We start from the raw sequence: 15,703 nt of genomic DNA, 5'->3' as shown, positions 1-15,703 counted from the left end.
TATTTTATTTTCTTTTCTCTATTTTCTCTCTCAACTTTCTTCATTTACTCGTTTTCTTTCTTCACACACTATATATTTCACATCTTTCTATCCTTTACTATCTAACTTCTTTTTCTTATTCTAATCTTTTTTCAATGTAACAAAAAAAAAGAAGTTGTACATAAAATGTATTATGAAAATATATATTAGGCACTTTGGTGCCATATGACTGTACTTACTTCTAATAAAATAAAATATTTTTTAAAAAAAAAGTAAGATCATGACCACTTCCGATGTTATTCGGCCCTTCTATCTCCACCTATCCCCAAACTCGCCTTTACGCCGCTGTTGAATTCCGCACCAACACCGCTTGTGTCGCGTTGTGACTCGGGGGGAGTTTAGGACCCGGGCGAGCCCGGAGCTCAGGACCCGCCGCCCACCCGCGGCTGCTGCTGAACCCGCGGGAAGGGAGATTGTTTCAATCTTTATATTTTCACTAAAGTAATTTCTGTTCCGTTGCCGGACGCGGTTAACGCGTTAAAATGAACGGATCGACAGACAGACAGACAGCTCTGATTTCAGTTGCTGTTTATTTCACTCTTCCCACATTTACATTTTTTTACACACCCGGAGCGGAACCGGAGCAGATTCTCAGCCAGTTTCCATCCCAATTCCCGAAGAAAGGATAAAGTTTCTCCGTGAATTTATTCCCAGTGAAGGTGTGGAGATGGGACTTGGTGTCCGCGTCGTAAAATGAAACTGTCCCGGACTCGTAACTGAGATAAACTCCCACCCTCCCGGGGATGGGACGGGCGGGGAGAGGGGATGGAGGGGAGGTGAATGCATCAAACTCGTCATCCAACCGCCTGATGCTCCAGACTCCAGTCTCCGGGGTCAGTTTGACCCCGGAGACTTTCCAAGATTTTTCTCCATTGTATTTAGAATCTTCTTCTCTTCCTCCCGGATATCTGCCAGTGTGCGCTGCTCTTTCTCAGTGAGAATCTGGTGCAGTTCAGCATACTGGGATGTGATCTTGGACTGAAGGTTGTGTGATTGTTCCTGTGAAATAAGAGGTGAAGAACAATATTTATTGTGTTTCCTCACGACTTTAACGGTGACAATTGGCTTGTGCAATTTTTATTTGCTTTGGCAATTCAATAGTTTGTCTAAGGTAGACAAAAATGCTGGAGGAACTCAGCGGGTGAGGCAGCATCTATTGAGAGAAGGAATAGGCAACGTTTCAGGTCGAGACCCTACTTCAGACTTTCAAAGCATTTAGACAGTTTGTCTAAATCAGGGTTGGGGAACCTTTTCATGTTGGAATGCCACATTAAGTTAGCTGTAATCTAATAAGGACGCATCCAAGAAACTTCAATTGGATATATTTCAAAATGTACATTGTTTTGTAAAAATCTAACTACTATGTACTAACTTCAAGAAAATGAAAACATTTTGTGAATTCTAAAGTTAACTAAACTTTTAATGACTTTGTTATAACTGCTTTTTTTGGGAAAGCATTGAATATTTGGTTGCAACATGGAGGTACGCAGTTTCAGCTGATCTTCTAGATCCGTCATTTGTGACCTTAAGGGTGTCTTGGTTTGTATTAGGTAGGAGAATGTAGATTCGCAGAAATAAGTGGTTGAAAAGCAAGAAAGCATTTTTCGTGCATGTTGGGGTATTCTATTGCATTTTTCCATGTTTCAATCAGATATTTCTTAGCGTTAAAAAAGGACTTTAAAATGTCATCTTCTGAGAGCTCAATCAATTCCATATATAGTTCTTTAGGAGCCTTGGAGACATAGAAACATAGAAATTAGGTGCAGGAGTAGGCCATTCAGCCCTTCGAGCCTGCACCGCCATTCAATATGATCATGGCTGATCATCCAACTCAGTATCCTATACCTGCCTTCTCTCCATACTCCCTGATCCCTATAGCCACAACGGTATCATAACGGAGACATCAACAGTAAGGTTTAAATGCTAATTTGAGTGTGATGTCATGATTCTCAAAGTCAGTGAACCTTTCATTGCATTCTTTAATTAATACATTTATAACAGCTGCGTATTCTTCAAATAATTTGCATGTATCCTCCTGCTCATCGATGACCTTCACTAACTGGGGGAAATGTTTATCCGAAATTTCATTTTGAAGAAGAGTTTTGAAAAAAGATATTTTTTTTCAAAATGCTTGGATTTTTTTGCCACACATCATATATAGACATAGTTTTACCTTGCAAAGAAACATTCAAATCATTTTGCTCTGACATGATATCACAGGGAAATGCGGAATTTCTATAGAAATCTCCTTTCAATAATTCACATTGCTGATTCTGTTCTTCATGAAATTTAACTACCTGTTCTCGCAAAGATAAAAATGTTGCTAACACCTGTCCCTGCAATAGCGAACGCACTTTACAATGAAACGGTAAATCCACAGTGAATGCCTCATCGTCCAACTTTAGCATATTACGAAACTGACGATGCCGTGTTGCATTTGCACGAATATAGTTAACAATACATATAACTTGTTGCAAAGTGTCGCTTAAAATAGTAGATTTAGCACAGAGATTTTGGTGGTGCAAGGTACAATGAAATCAAATTAGAGCATCTGGATCTGATAATACCTTTTTTATCTGTGTAATAAACCCTTCACGTTTTCCTGTCATGGAAGATCTGTACATACACTCACTAAATTAACCAAATCCAGTCCAACTTCACGACATTTATCTTGAAAGTTGTTGAAGAAATCTATTCCTCGTGTTCTACCTGTAAGACTGTCCAAAGCGACTAACTCTTCGTAGCAAAGAAAATCTTCTGTCATGGCCCGAATGAAGTATGAAACCTGCGCCGAGTCAGTAGTATCAGTTGATTCATCCAAAGCGATTGATTAATATATATTTTCCTTTTGGAGTATTGCGTGAAGTTGTTCTGTGACGTTGAGGCCTAATTCATGCTGCTGATCAATGATAGTTCTCCTTGAAAGAGGCAGTTGTTTGCACTGTGAAACCTTATCGGGGTCTAAGCATCCTTCAACATCGACAATGCATTCTTTAACGGTTTCTACATCATTAAATGGCTTCCCTTCAACCCCCCCCCCCCCCCCCACCCCCTCCTCCCCCTCCCCAGTATACAAGTCGCTTCAGTAGCATTATTTCCGGGTCTTGCCGCTGCTTGAAATAACTGCCTGCTTTTCATCTTTCAATTTCTGCAATGCAACCTTTCGCACCTCACTCTCTAAGTTGAAATATTTGTGGTCCTTAGGAGTGGCATAATGCTGATGAGCATTGGGTTTCTTCAATGTTGATATTACAGTATCACAAAGCAAGCAAATCATCTTAACTTGAGCAGGAAGAAGTCAAGTCAAGTCAAGTCAAGTGAGTTTATTGTCATGTGTAAGTACACAAAAATGCTGGAGAAACTCAGCGGGTGCAGCTTCGCTCCATAGTTTCTCCAGCATTTTTGTGTACGATCGATTTTCCAGCATCTGCTGTTCCTTCTTAAACACTTATTGTGATGTGTCCCTGATAGGACAATGAAATTCTTGCTTTGATAAAAATTTCAGTTCACAGTCCTCATTAAAAACTTTTGTTTTCTTCCCTCAGCGTTCTCTTGGGTTATTTTTTTTTTTACATGATGGGCTGTTAATCAGACAGAATTTAAAAAAAATACAGTCGAACAATAACGTTGTTTAACTATTCTCAAATTCAACTTCAAACGTTAAGCCACGTGTACCACTATCAAAAGGTGAAAATACTGAAGACTGGACGGCCAGCGGACTCTCCCAGACATTTCCCCTCTGGTCAACCAGCCTCAGGCGGTGGTGGCGCCAGTTAGGCAGGGAGGTTAACGTACATTCTACAGTCGCATTAGAACTAAATCATGAGCATAACAGCTGTTAAAATAGCCCTCATGACTTACTAATGTTTTAATTGTGGCCGTCAGTCGGGGAGGATTATTTAGTTGAATCTTATTTTACTCTTTGGTATTTTAAATACGTTCATTTTAAGATTAAAATAAAATTAATAAAAGACAAACAAAAACATGTTAATAAAAATAAATGGATTTGTTCTACAAAATTTGGATTCATTCAAAAAGCCACACTTAATGGCCGCAGGTTCCCCACCCCTGGTCTAAATGCTTCTGAAATGTCGTGAGGGTAATGTTATAACCCATCAATACTCTACCCCCAATACAATTCCCTGCTGCCTATTCCTTTTCACGTGCCCATTAATTCCCATGTATCCGTCCACCACCCACTTTCCCAGGAATTATAACAGTCACCGATTGACCATTGAACCAGCGTGTGTTGGGGACGTGGAAGGAATCCGACGCGGTCACAGGGAGAAGGCGTGAACCACACGGGCAGCACCCGAGGTCAGGATCGAACCCGCTCACCAGAACTAGGAGACAGCAGCACTACTTGTGTCACTGCGCTGCCCTATTATTACACGCGTCACAGGGATCAAATCAACACAAGATCAGGAAATCGAAACTTAAAAACCTCACCAGAACTCCAGAAATATTTTGTTTCTGTTGCTTCTCCATTCGCTGGACCTCTGATTTCTTTTTTGTAAGAGACTGGATGGAAGATTTCGCCTGATCCTGGGATTGTGATTGAAAATCAGAGAATAAAAGTGTTAGATTATAAAGATGGAATTAAACAATGATGCGATCAAAATCGGTTTGCATTTACCTTGTAGGTTTCAACAGCTTCTTTAACCGGCATGAAGCGGTGATCTCTGTGTTCCCGCCCAGCTGCACAAATCACACAGATCAGCTTCTTGTCAGTTTCACAAAACAGCTTCAGTTCTTCCTGATGTTCCTCGCACTGAAGTTTACTTTCCTTCTCTGTCCGATTCAGGCTCAGTGTTCGAGCTTTCTCAGACAGTCTCGCCAAGGCCCGACTCACCCTGAGGGTGCGGTCTGTAAACTCCTCTCTACATTCTGGGCAGGAGTTTCTCCCCTCCCTGTCCCAACTCTGTGTGATACAGGAGCGGCAGAAGTTGTGCCCGCACTCCAGTATAACCGGATCGGTGAAGAAATCCAGGCAGATGGGACAAACTGCCTCCTCGGTTAAACTCTCGACCGGGTCTTTCGCAGCCATTTTAACCTCCACTTCCTGGTTCAAAACGCATTCCCATTCGCTGAAACTGCTGACGCCCTGCAGCAATTAATTGGAGCGCCGGAGGCAGAAGTGCATGGGATCAAGAGGTGAATGGATAGGGTGAATGCACAGTCTTTTACCCGGAGTAGTGGAGTCGGGAACTAGAGGACACAGGTTTGTGGTGAGAGGTGCAAGATTTAATCGGAACCTGAGGAACAATATTTTCACACAGAAGGTCGTGGGGAAATGGAACAAGCTGCCAGAGGAGGTCAGTGAGGCGGGACAACAACGTGTGGACGGGGTTTAGGACCCGGGGGAGCCCGGAGCTGTGGAACAATCAATGAAAGGGGCGGGGCCCGGCTGAGGGGAGGCGGAGCTCAGCCCCGTCAATCACAGCCCTGACCAGAAAGCCGATGTCATTTGTAATCAGCTTCGGGTAAATTTCATTCCCTTAAACTAAAGTTTTTCCAGTTAAATGGGTGATTGGAACGTGAGTCTGACCATAAAATGCCAACAAAAAAACAGAAAACGTTGTCGGCATTCAGCAGGTCGGGCAGTGTACAGTATCTGGAAAGGGAAGGGTTAATATTTCTGAGGTAATATGGAGCAGCAGATTGAACCGCTGCCTCACGGGGCCAGAGACCCGGGTTCGATCCTGACCATGTTCACTGTTCGGAACGTGCACATTCTCCCGGTGACCGCGTGGGTTTCCTCCTGGTGCTCTGGTTTTCTCCCACATTCAAAAGACATGCGGGTTTGTAGGGTAATTGGCCCTCTGTAAATTGCCCCAAGTATGTTGGGAGTGAACGGGAAGGTGGGATAACAGAGACCAAGTGATCGATGGTCGATGTGGACTCGGTGGGCCGAAGGGCCTACTTCCATGCTGTATCTCTAAAGTAAAGTAAGCTCCACTCTGGTCAGAAAATCAACCTTGCACTGCCGCTCAACAGAGAAAACAAGTCGTCATCAATACTGCACAGGAACAGGCCCTTCAACACACAATGTCTAGCTTATGGAAGGACCATTCAGAAGCCTGATAACAGAGGGGAGGAGGCTGTTCCTGAGACTGGTAGTACGCGCTTTCAAGATTCTGTACCTTCTGCCCGACAAGAACAGTGAAAAGAAGGAATGACCGGGGTGGGACAAGTATTTGATTATGTTGGCTGTTTTTCCATGATGAGGGATGATCTTAGAAGAGATGTAAAAAAAATCATGAGAGGAACAGATCGGGTAGTCGCACAGAGCCCCTTGCCCAGAGGAGGGGAATCATGTACCAGAGGACATAGGTTTGAGGTGAGGGTGGAAAGGTTTAATAGAAACCTGAGGGGTAACTTTGTTCACACAATGGGTGGTGGGTGTATGGAATGAGCTGCTGGAGGAGGTAGATGAAGCGGGCACTATCGTAACGTTTCAGAAGCATTTAGACAGGCTTGTACAAGCTAGAATTTAGAAGATTGAGGGGGGATCATTTAGAAACTTACAAAATTCTTAAGGGGTTGGACAGGCTAGATGCAGGAAGATTGTTCCCGATGTTGGGGAAGTCCAGAACTAGGGGTCACAGTTTAACGATAAGAGGGAAGTCTTTTAGGACCGAGATGAGAAAATCATTTTTTACACAGAGAATGGTGAATCTGTGGAATTCTCTGCCACAGAAGGTAGTTGAGGCCACAGTTCATTGGCTATATTCAAGAGGGAGTTAGATATGGCCCTTGTGGCTAAAGGGATCAGGGGGTATGGAGAGAAGGCAGGGATGGGATACTGAGTTGGATGATCAGCCATGATCATATCGAATGGCGGTGCAGGCTCGAAGGGCCGAATGGCCTACTCCTGCACCTATTTTCTATGTTTCTATGATTGGAAAATATTTTACCGCAAATTATTTCTAAAGATCAGACAGGTTTTATTAAAAATCTTTACTCATACTTTAATGTTAGGAGATTAATGAATATTGTATATACAGCGTGAAATAAAACTCCAAAATGTGTTATTTCACTTGATGCTGAGAAGGCATTTGATAGATTAGCATGGGAATACATTCAATACACTTGAAAAAATTAAGATTGGTCCAAAATGTATCTCTTGGATCAAGCTGATATATCATATACCTCAAGCTTCTGTACTTACCAGTAATCAGAATCCCCTTTTTTCGGGCTCTTTCGAGGTAATAGACGGGCTGTCCTTTATTGTTTGATATCACTTTGGAACCTTTAGCCGCCGCTATTAGGGAATCCCCTAATATTTTTGGCATTGTTGGTGAGAATAAGACGCATAAGCTATCTCTCTATGCAGATGATCTGTTATTTATCTCTAACCCGGAAAAATCTATTCCTGCAACAGTAGCACCACTTGATCAATTTAGTAGTTTTTCTGGTTATAAACTAAATCTAAGTAAGAGTGAGCTTTTTCTATTAAACAATCAAATTTCGAATTATGGACAGTTTCCATTTAGATTGACTACCGACTGTTCTACTTATTTAGGCATTAAGATTACCAAGAAACACAAGGATCTATTTAAAGCCAATTTCATGCCCCTAATTGACCACATTAGACAACAGTTTACTAAATGGTCACCAATGTCCTTATCTCTAATCAGCCGAATCAATGCTATTAAAATGTTTATCCTACAAAAATGCTTGTATTTATTTCAGACGATACCAATTTTTATTGCTAAATCTTTTTTGACTCAAAAGTTTCTTCATATATATGGCAGAATAAAAATCCCAGACTAAGTAAAAAATACTTACAGAATTCAAAACAAGATGGTGGTTTGGCACTGCCGAACCTTAGATTTTACTATTGGGCAGTTAATGCTCGCTATTTATCGATTTGGACAAAAGATTTAGAAGCTACCCAATGCCCAGGATGGATAAATCTTGAACGTGATTCTATGCAAGGGTTATCATTGGCTTCTATTCTAGGGGCCTCATTACCCTTTACAATTACGAGATTGAATAAGTTTACGATTAACCCAATAATAAGACATACATTCCGAATATGGTTTCAATTTCGTAAGTTTTTTGGATTGAATAATTTTATCTTATCGAGTCCTATCATATCTAATTTTTTCTTCCAACCTAGTACTGATCAAGCCTTTCTGTTATGGAAGAGGAAGGGATTATCAGTTTTTCGTGACTTGTTTTTGGATGGCTGTTTCATGTCTTTCGAACAACTCTCCAATAAATATCATCTACCTCACTCACATTTCTTTAGATATTTACAAATTAGACATTTTTTGAAGGCCACTCTACCCTCTTTTTCGTTACCACATCAAACCGAAATCTTGTTTAAAAAATTAACATTTGAACACTTATCAGAAAGGTTTAATAACGACTATTGATGAGTTGATTTTGAAATTACAAATAGATACATTGGATAAACTTAAGAATGACTGGGAAAGAAAACTTCAAATTTCTCTGGGAAAGAGAACTTCAAATGTCTCTACCTATAGAGAAATGGGAGAGGATTCTTCAATTAGTTAATACCTCTTCAATGTGTGCAAGACACGCTCTGATACAATTCAAGGTGGTTCACAGCGCTCATATGTCAAAGGATAAGTTAGCTGTTTTTTATGGTGATATAAATCCTATCTGTGACAGATGCAACTCTGAAGTGGCCTCACTGACTCACATGTTTTGGCCTTGCCCAACATTGGAAAAATATTGGAAATACATTTTTGACACTATTTCTGTAGTTTTAGGTACAACCTCAATCTATTACTGCAATATTTGGGCTACCAATGTTAGATTCTACTTATCTGTCCCATTCTGCCCATCGGCTGATTGCTTTTCCTACATTAATTGCCAGAAGATCTATTTTATTTAATGGGAAAGACTCTAATCCTCCTACCACGTTTCATTGGTATTCTGAAACGATATCATGTTTAAATTTAGAAAACATTAGGAGTGACATTGTTGAACCCTTGGTTAAATTTGATAGGACTTGGGGAAGCTTTATTCAAAATTTTCACACAATATAAACTGTTCCCTCTCCAACCGTTATAATAGTTATTTTACCTTTATACGGTGGGACGGACTTGATGACAAACAGGGACTTAAATTGTTGAAATTCTTTGTAGCCCAGATTTTGTTTTGCGTTTAGGGGGTTTTGTTTTTCTCTTTTAACTCTTTGTTTCTTTTTGTTTTATATATACAAGTTCTCTTTTAAACACTTAACTATATTTACATAGAGACCGGGAGGTCTATACCCAGGGTGTATTTTGACACTGGACTCATACTTGGGTTATGCCATAAGGTCCCATAATGGAGAATACGCCCCAATCTCCATTTACGGGGACAGTGTGGAGAGAGTGTCCTGCTTTAAGTTTCTGGGCACTCACATTTCAGAGGACCGCACATGGTCCTCCAACACGGCTGCGCTGGTCAAGAAGGCACAGCAACGACTGTTCTTCCTGAGGACATTAAAAAAGACTGGCCTGCCCCAACAGCTGCTGACAACGTTTTACCGCTGCACCACAGGGAGCATACTAACGTATGGCATCTCTGTGTGGTATCTCAGCTGCATGGAGGCGGAGAGGAGAGCTCTTCAGCGCGTCGTCCACAGAGCGCAGAGGATTATTGGGAGACTGCTACCAGCCTTGGAGGGCATCTACCACACACGGTGCCTCAGGAAGGTCGTCAGCATCCATAAAGACTCATCACACCCTTGTAATGGACTGTTTGAACTACTTCCCTCCGGCAGACGTTACAAGGCCTTCCACACCCGAACCTCCAGACTCAGAAACAGCTTCATTCCCAGAGCTATAGCGGCTCTGAACCGGCCCTGCTGAGTGCCCCCCATCCCCCCTGGACTGTCTCCCTCGGATGGTCACGTCACACAGCTTATTTATTTATTTTACTTTTCTTTACATCGGTTGGAAGCTGCATACTAAATCTCGTTGCACTGATGTGCAATGACAATAAAATATGTTATTATATTATTATTATTATTATTATTATTATTATTATTATTATTATTATTATTATTATTATTATTATTATTATTATTATTATTATTATTATTATTATTATTATTATTATTATTATTATTATTATTATACCTGTTATTAATATAATCCTGATCCCTATGTATCAATATCGCTGTGATGTTTATCATTATTGTTTTTTTGTGTTGTTTTGTTGTTGTTTTTGAAAAAAATTAATAAACAGATTTAAAAAGAAAGTAACATAGCCGTGCTGTCCTTCACTTCTGTAGGCTGCGTCCAGTCCACGTGCTCGACCTCCTGGAGCAGCGCCTGGTCCAGCCGGGCCCCAGTCTGCTGCGGGGCCTCCGTGTCTCACCCGCTGAGTTTCTCCAGCATTTTTGTCTGCCTTCGATTTTTCCAGCATCTGCAGTTCTTTCATAGACACATAGAAATTAGGTGCAGGAGTAGGCCATTCGTCCTTCGAGCCTGCACCGCCATTCAATATGATCATGGCTGATCATCCACCTCAGTATCCTGTACCTGCCTTCTCTCCATACCCCCTGATCCCTTTAGCCACAAGGGCCACATCTAACTCCCTCTTAAATATAGCCAATGAACTGGCCTCAACTACCTTCTGTGGCAGAGAATTCCAGAGATTCACCTGTCTCTGTGCGAAAAATGTTTTTCTCATCTCGGTCCTAAAAGATCTCCCCCTTATCCTTAAACTGTGACCCCTTGTTCTGGACTTCCCCAATATCGGGAACAATCTTCCTGCATCTAGCCTGTCCAACCCCTTAAGAATGTTGTACGTTTCTATAAGATCCCCCCTCAATCTTCTAAATTCTAGCGAGTACAAGCCGAGTCTATCCAGTCTTTCTTCATATGAAAGTCCTGACATCCCAGGAATCAGTCGGGTGAACCTTCTTTGTACACCTTCTATGGCACGAATGTATTTTCTCAGATTAGGAGACCAAAACTGTTCTTAGCCGAATGGCGTACTCCTGCACCTATTTTTTTAAGGTTTCCTCCTCCCCTCCCCTGCATTGATTGCAGCTTCTACCTCCCCTCCCACCGTCCAGTCTTGAGTTCCTCGTCTTTGGGACGCGAGGGGAAACCCACGCGGTCGCATGGAGAACGTGCAAACACCACATAGACAGCACCCAAAGTCAGGATCAAAGCCGGGTCTCTGACACTGGGAGACAGCAGGTCTACTCACCACATTGTGTGCTGCCCTAGAACCCTATTCCACAAGATGGTGCAGTGGAAGCTATATCCATCTCTCTCCCATCCTATTCTCCGATCAGCCTGACTGTCCCCCTGGTTATATTTTACTTTGTATACCTCATTGTCACCTTCACCTCAGCCAACAATGACCCATTCTACATTTTCCTTGGACTTTGTCCCCTTTGATCTTGCGTTTCACACCTTACCCTTCCATATCTCCGTGTCTCCCTCTCCCGACTCTCAGTTTGAAGAAGGATCTCGACCGGAAACCTCACGCATTCCTTCTCTCCAAAGATGCTGCCTGTCGTGCTGAGTTACTCAAGCTTATTGTGTCCATCTTGGGGGAAACCTCCATATGTGACCCCACCCCTTCCTGCCCCACCACAGATGCCGCCTGACCCACGAGGCCCTTCAGCACTTTGTCCCTTTTTCCAGATCCCTCCCCCCCCCCCCCGCCTGCAGATCTACCCTAACACGCAACACAAGAAGATAAGACATAAAAAGGTGGAGTAACTCAGTGGGTCAGGCAGCATCTCTGAAGAAACAGAATAGAAACATAGAGAATAGGTGCGACACATTCCCCTACCCTGTCACAAAGTCACAGAGTGAGTCTAGAAGTGTGAGGGGGGACCTCATTGAAACATACCGAACAGTGAAAGGCTCGGATAGAGTGGATGTGGAGAGGATGTTACTTAGAAAATAGGTGCAGAAGTAGGCCATTTGGCTCTTCGAGCCAGCACCACCATTCAACATGATCATGGCTGATCATCCAGAATCAGTGTCCCGTTCCTGCTTTTACCCCATATCCCTCTATTCCGTTAGCCCTAAGAGCTAAATCTAACTCTCTCTTGAAAACATCTAGTGAATTGGCCTCCACTGCCTTCTGTGGCAGAGAATTCCATCGATTCACAACTCTCTGGGTGAAATAGTTTTTCCTCATCTCAGCCCTAAATGGCCGACCCCTTATTATTAAACTGAGACTATTAAACTGTTCTGCCCCCCCCCCCCCCCCAACATGGCGAATATTTTTCCTGTATCTAGACTGTCCAATCCCTTAAGAATTTTATATGTTTCTATAAGATTCTATCAGAATGGGTGACTTTTCGGGTCGAGAACCTTCTTCTGACAAGGACGAGGTGGGACATATGGAGCGAGGTATCTCCCGTTTGGAAGTTTTTTGGTGAATTATTTAATCCCGATCGGCCTGACCTTTGTCCGGGTTTCTGTCTCCAGCCAGCACGTAAACAGGCCATTCGGCCCATCAGGCAACTGCCAGCCACCCCTCCACACCCATTAACCCACAAACCTGCATGCCTTTGAAGTGTGGGAGGTAACCCATGCAGTCACAGAGAGGACGTGCAAACTCCAAACAGACAGAGATACAGCGTGGAGACAGAACCTTCAGTCCACGCCGACCTTTGAACACACTAGTTATCCCACTTTCTCATCCACTACATCCCTACACACTAGGGGACAATTTATTAGTTTCCACTAGTGGGAGAGTCTAGGACTAGAAGTCATGGCCTCAGAATTAAAGGACATTCTTTTAGGAAGATGAGGAGAAATGTCATTCGTCAGAGGGTGGGTCTGTGGAGTTAATCTGTAGAATCCGCCTGTGGAATTCTTTGCCACAGCAAGCCGTGGAGGCCATGTCAATGGATATATTTAAGGCAGAGATACAGTGCTCTCCATAATGTTTGGGACAAAGACACGTCATTTATTTATTTGCCTCTGTACTCCACAATTTGAGATTTGTAATAGAAAAAAAATCACACGTGGCTAAAGTGCACATTGTCAGTATTATTTAAGGTTATTTTTATACATTTTGGTTTCACCGTGTAGAAATTACAGCTGTGTTTTTACATAGTCCCCCCATTTCAGGGCACCATAATGTTTGGGACACGTGGCTTCAAATGTGTTTGTAATTGGTCAGGTGTGTTTAAATGCCTCCTTAATGCAGGTATAAGAGAGCTCTCAGCATCTAGTCTTTCATCCAGTCTTCCCATCACCTTTAGAAACTTTTATTGCTGTTTATCAACATGAGGAACAAAGTTGTGCCAATGAAAGTCAAAGAAGCCATTATGCGACTGAGAAACAAGAATAAAACTGTTAGAGACATCGGCCAAACCTTAGGCTTACAAATCAACTGTTTGGAACATCATTAAGAAGAAAGAGAGCACTGGTGAGCTTACTAATCGCAAAGGGACCGGCAGGCCAAGGAAGACCTCCACAGCTGATGACAGAAGAATTCTCTCTATAGTAAAGAAAAATCCCCAAACACCTGTCTGACAGATCAGAAACAGTCTTCAGGAGTCACGTGTGGATTTGTCAATGACCGCTGTCCGCAGAAGACTTCATGAACAGAAATAGAGGCTACACTGCAAGATGCAAACCACTGGTTAACCGCAAAAATCAGTTTGCCAAGAAGTACTTAAAAGAGCAACCACAGTTCTGGAAAAAGGTCTTGTGGACAGATGAGACGAAGATTATCTTCTATCGGAGTGATGGCAAGAGCAAAGTATGGAGGAGAGAAGGAACTGCCCAAGATCCAAAGCATACCACCTCATTTGTGAAACACGGTGGTGGGTGGGGGTGTTATGGCCTGGGCATGTATGGCTGCTGAAGGTACTGACTAACTTATCTTCATTGATGAAACAACTACTGATGGTAGTAGCATAATGAATTCTGAAGTGTATACACACATCCTATCTGCTCAAGTTCAAACAAATGCCGATGCACATACGGAGGAGGCATTGCAGTCTGATGTGGGCTGAAGGAAATGTTCTGGTTCTATGTGGCCGTCAACAAAACCCACAGGTTCATTAGAGCTCCTATTCTCAGCTCCTTACCCACAACCATTAGACTCTTGAACCGACCTGCACTGCCCGCGTTTGGCCCATATCCCTCTAACCTGTCCTATCCAAGTACCTGTCTAAATGCTTCTAAAACGTTGCTATAGAACCGGCCTCAACTACCTCCTCATGTGAAAAACTGCAGAGTAGATTTACCAAGATGGTGCCAGGATTTGAGGGCCAGAGCGAAAGGGAGAGGTTGGGCTGGGAAGGGTTTATTAAATTTATCTATTGAACATTGGAAAATGATCACCAATGCGTCCACTATTTCTAGAGCCACCTCCCTGAGGACCCTGGGATGCAGACCATCAAGCCCAGGGGATTTATCATCCTTCAGTCCCATTACTATTTCTCGCCTAATGAAAATGTCTTTCAGTTCCTCTACCCCCTTAGATCCTCTGTCCTCCAGTACATCTGGGAGATTGCGTGTGTCTTCCTTTGTGAAGACAGATCCGAAGTACCTATTCAACTCTTCTGCCATTTCTTTGTTGCCCATAATAATTTCACCCGTGTCTGCCTTCAAGGGACCCACATTTGACTTTGCTACTCTTTTTCCCCTTAACATATATAAAGAAGCTTTTGCTGTCCTTCTTTATATTCCGGGCCAGCTTCCCTTCGTACTTCATCTTTTCAGCCCGTCCGTATTGCCAGTTTTGTTTCCTTCTGATGTCCTATGAAAGTTTCCCAATCCTCTGGCTTCCGGCTACTCTTTGCTGTGTTATACATCTTTTATTTTAGTTTATTCTATCCCTAACTTCTCTTGTCAGCCACGGTTGCCTCCTACTCCCCTTGGAATCTTTCTTCCTTTTTGGAATGAAATGATCCTGCGTCTTCCGGATTATGCCCAGAAATTCCTGCCATTGCTGTTCCACCGTCATTCCTGCTAGGATCCCTTTCCAGTCTACCTTGGCCAGCTCCCCTCTCATGCCTCCATAGCCCCCCCTTCTTATACTTCCTCTCCTTCTTCTCTTTATTTTTATACTGTCCTTGACTTCCCTTGTCAGTCCATTGCTCCCCTTCGAATCTCTCTTCCCCTTTGGAACAGAGCTTTTAAGGGATATATTGGTGGACAAAATATTTCATACTCCGCGGGATTTAAAAAAACAACTAAAAATGAAACACGTACATTGGCTGATGAGATTAAAGAAATTGATAAAAAATATTCAATAGCTCCTAGCCTAGAGCTCTATAAGAATAGAGTTGAACTTCAACTGTGACATGAATTTGTTATTAGTATCACCGATTGAGAATCAGCTACTTAAAACCAAAAGTCAATTTTATATACATGGCGATGAATCTGGCAAATTACTGGCCAATCAGTCGAAAGCTATGTCAGCCAAACGTCAGATTAATAAAGTGAGTAAACGGGATGGTACATTGACTGTAGACCATGATGGAATTAATAAATCCTTCCAGGAATTTTATACCCCCCTATACCAATCAGAATTTCCTACTGATTACAATATAATGCATGAGTTTTTTAACATAGAAATGAGGTGCAGGAGTAGGCCATTCGGCCCTTCGAGCCTGCACCGCCATTCAATATGATCATGGCTGATCATCCAACTCGGTATCCTGTACCTGCCTTCCCTCCATACCCCCTTATCCCTTTAGCCACAA

General features: G+C 42.5%; 1 long non-coding RNA gene across 1 annotated transcript; it reads right to left on the bottom strand.

Annotated features, from left to right (window-relative positions):
* Window positions 1-983: 983 nt before the first annotated feature.
* On the bottom strand, window positions 984-4,717 carry LOC116990111. Its single transcript, XR_004416418.1, has 3 exons — window positions 4,676-4,717; window positions 4,489-4,584; window positions 984-1,038 (listed from the first exon to the last, which is right to left on the bottom strand). It is a non-coding gene; the product is annotated as an uncharacterized LOC116990111 (long non-coding RNA).
* Between the last annotated feature and the right edge of the window lie 10,986 nt (window positions 4,718-15,703).

The sequence above is a fragment of the Amblyraja radiata genome, chromosome 30 (assembly GCF_010909765.2).
Source record: "Amblyraja radiata isolate CabotCenter1 chromosome 30, sAmbRad1.1.pri, whole genome shotgun sequence".
Taxonomy (NCBI): domain Eukaryota; kingdom Metazoa; phylum Chordata; class Chondrichthyes; order Rajiformes; family Rajidae; genus Amblyraja; species Amblyraja radiata.
Note: the sequence above shows the minus strand (reverse complement) of the source record. Positions and strands in the feature narration are given on the sequence as shown.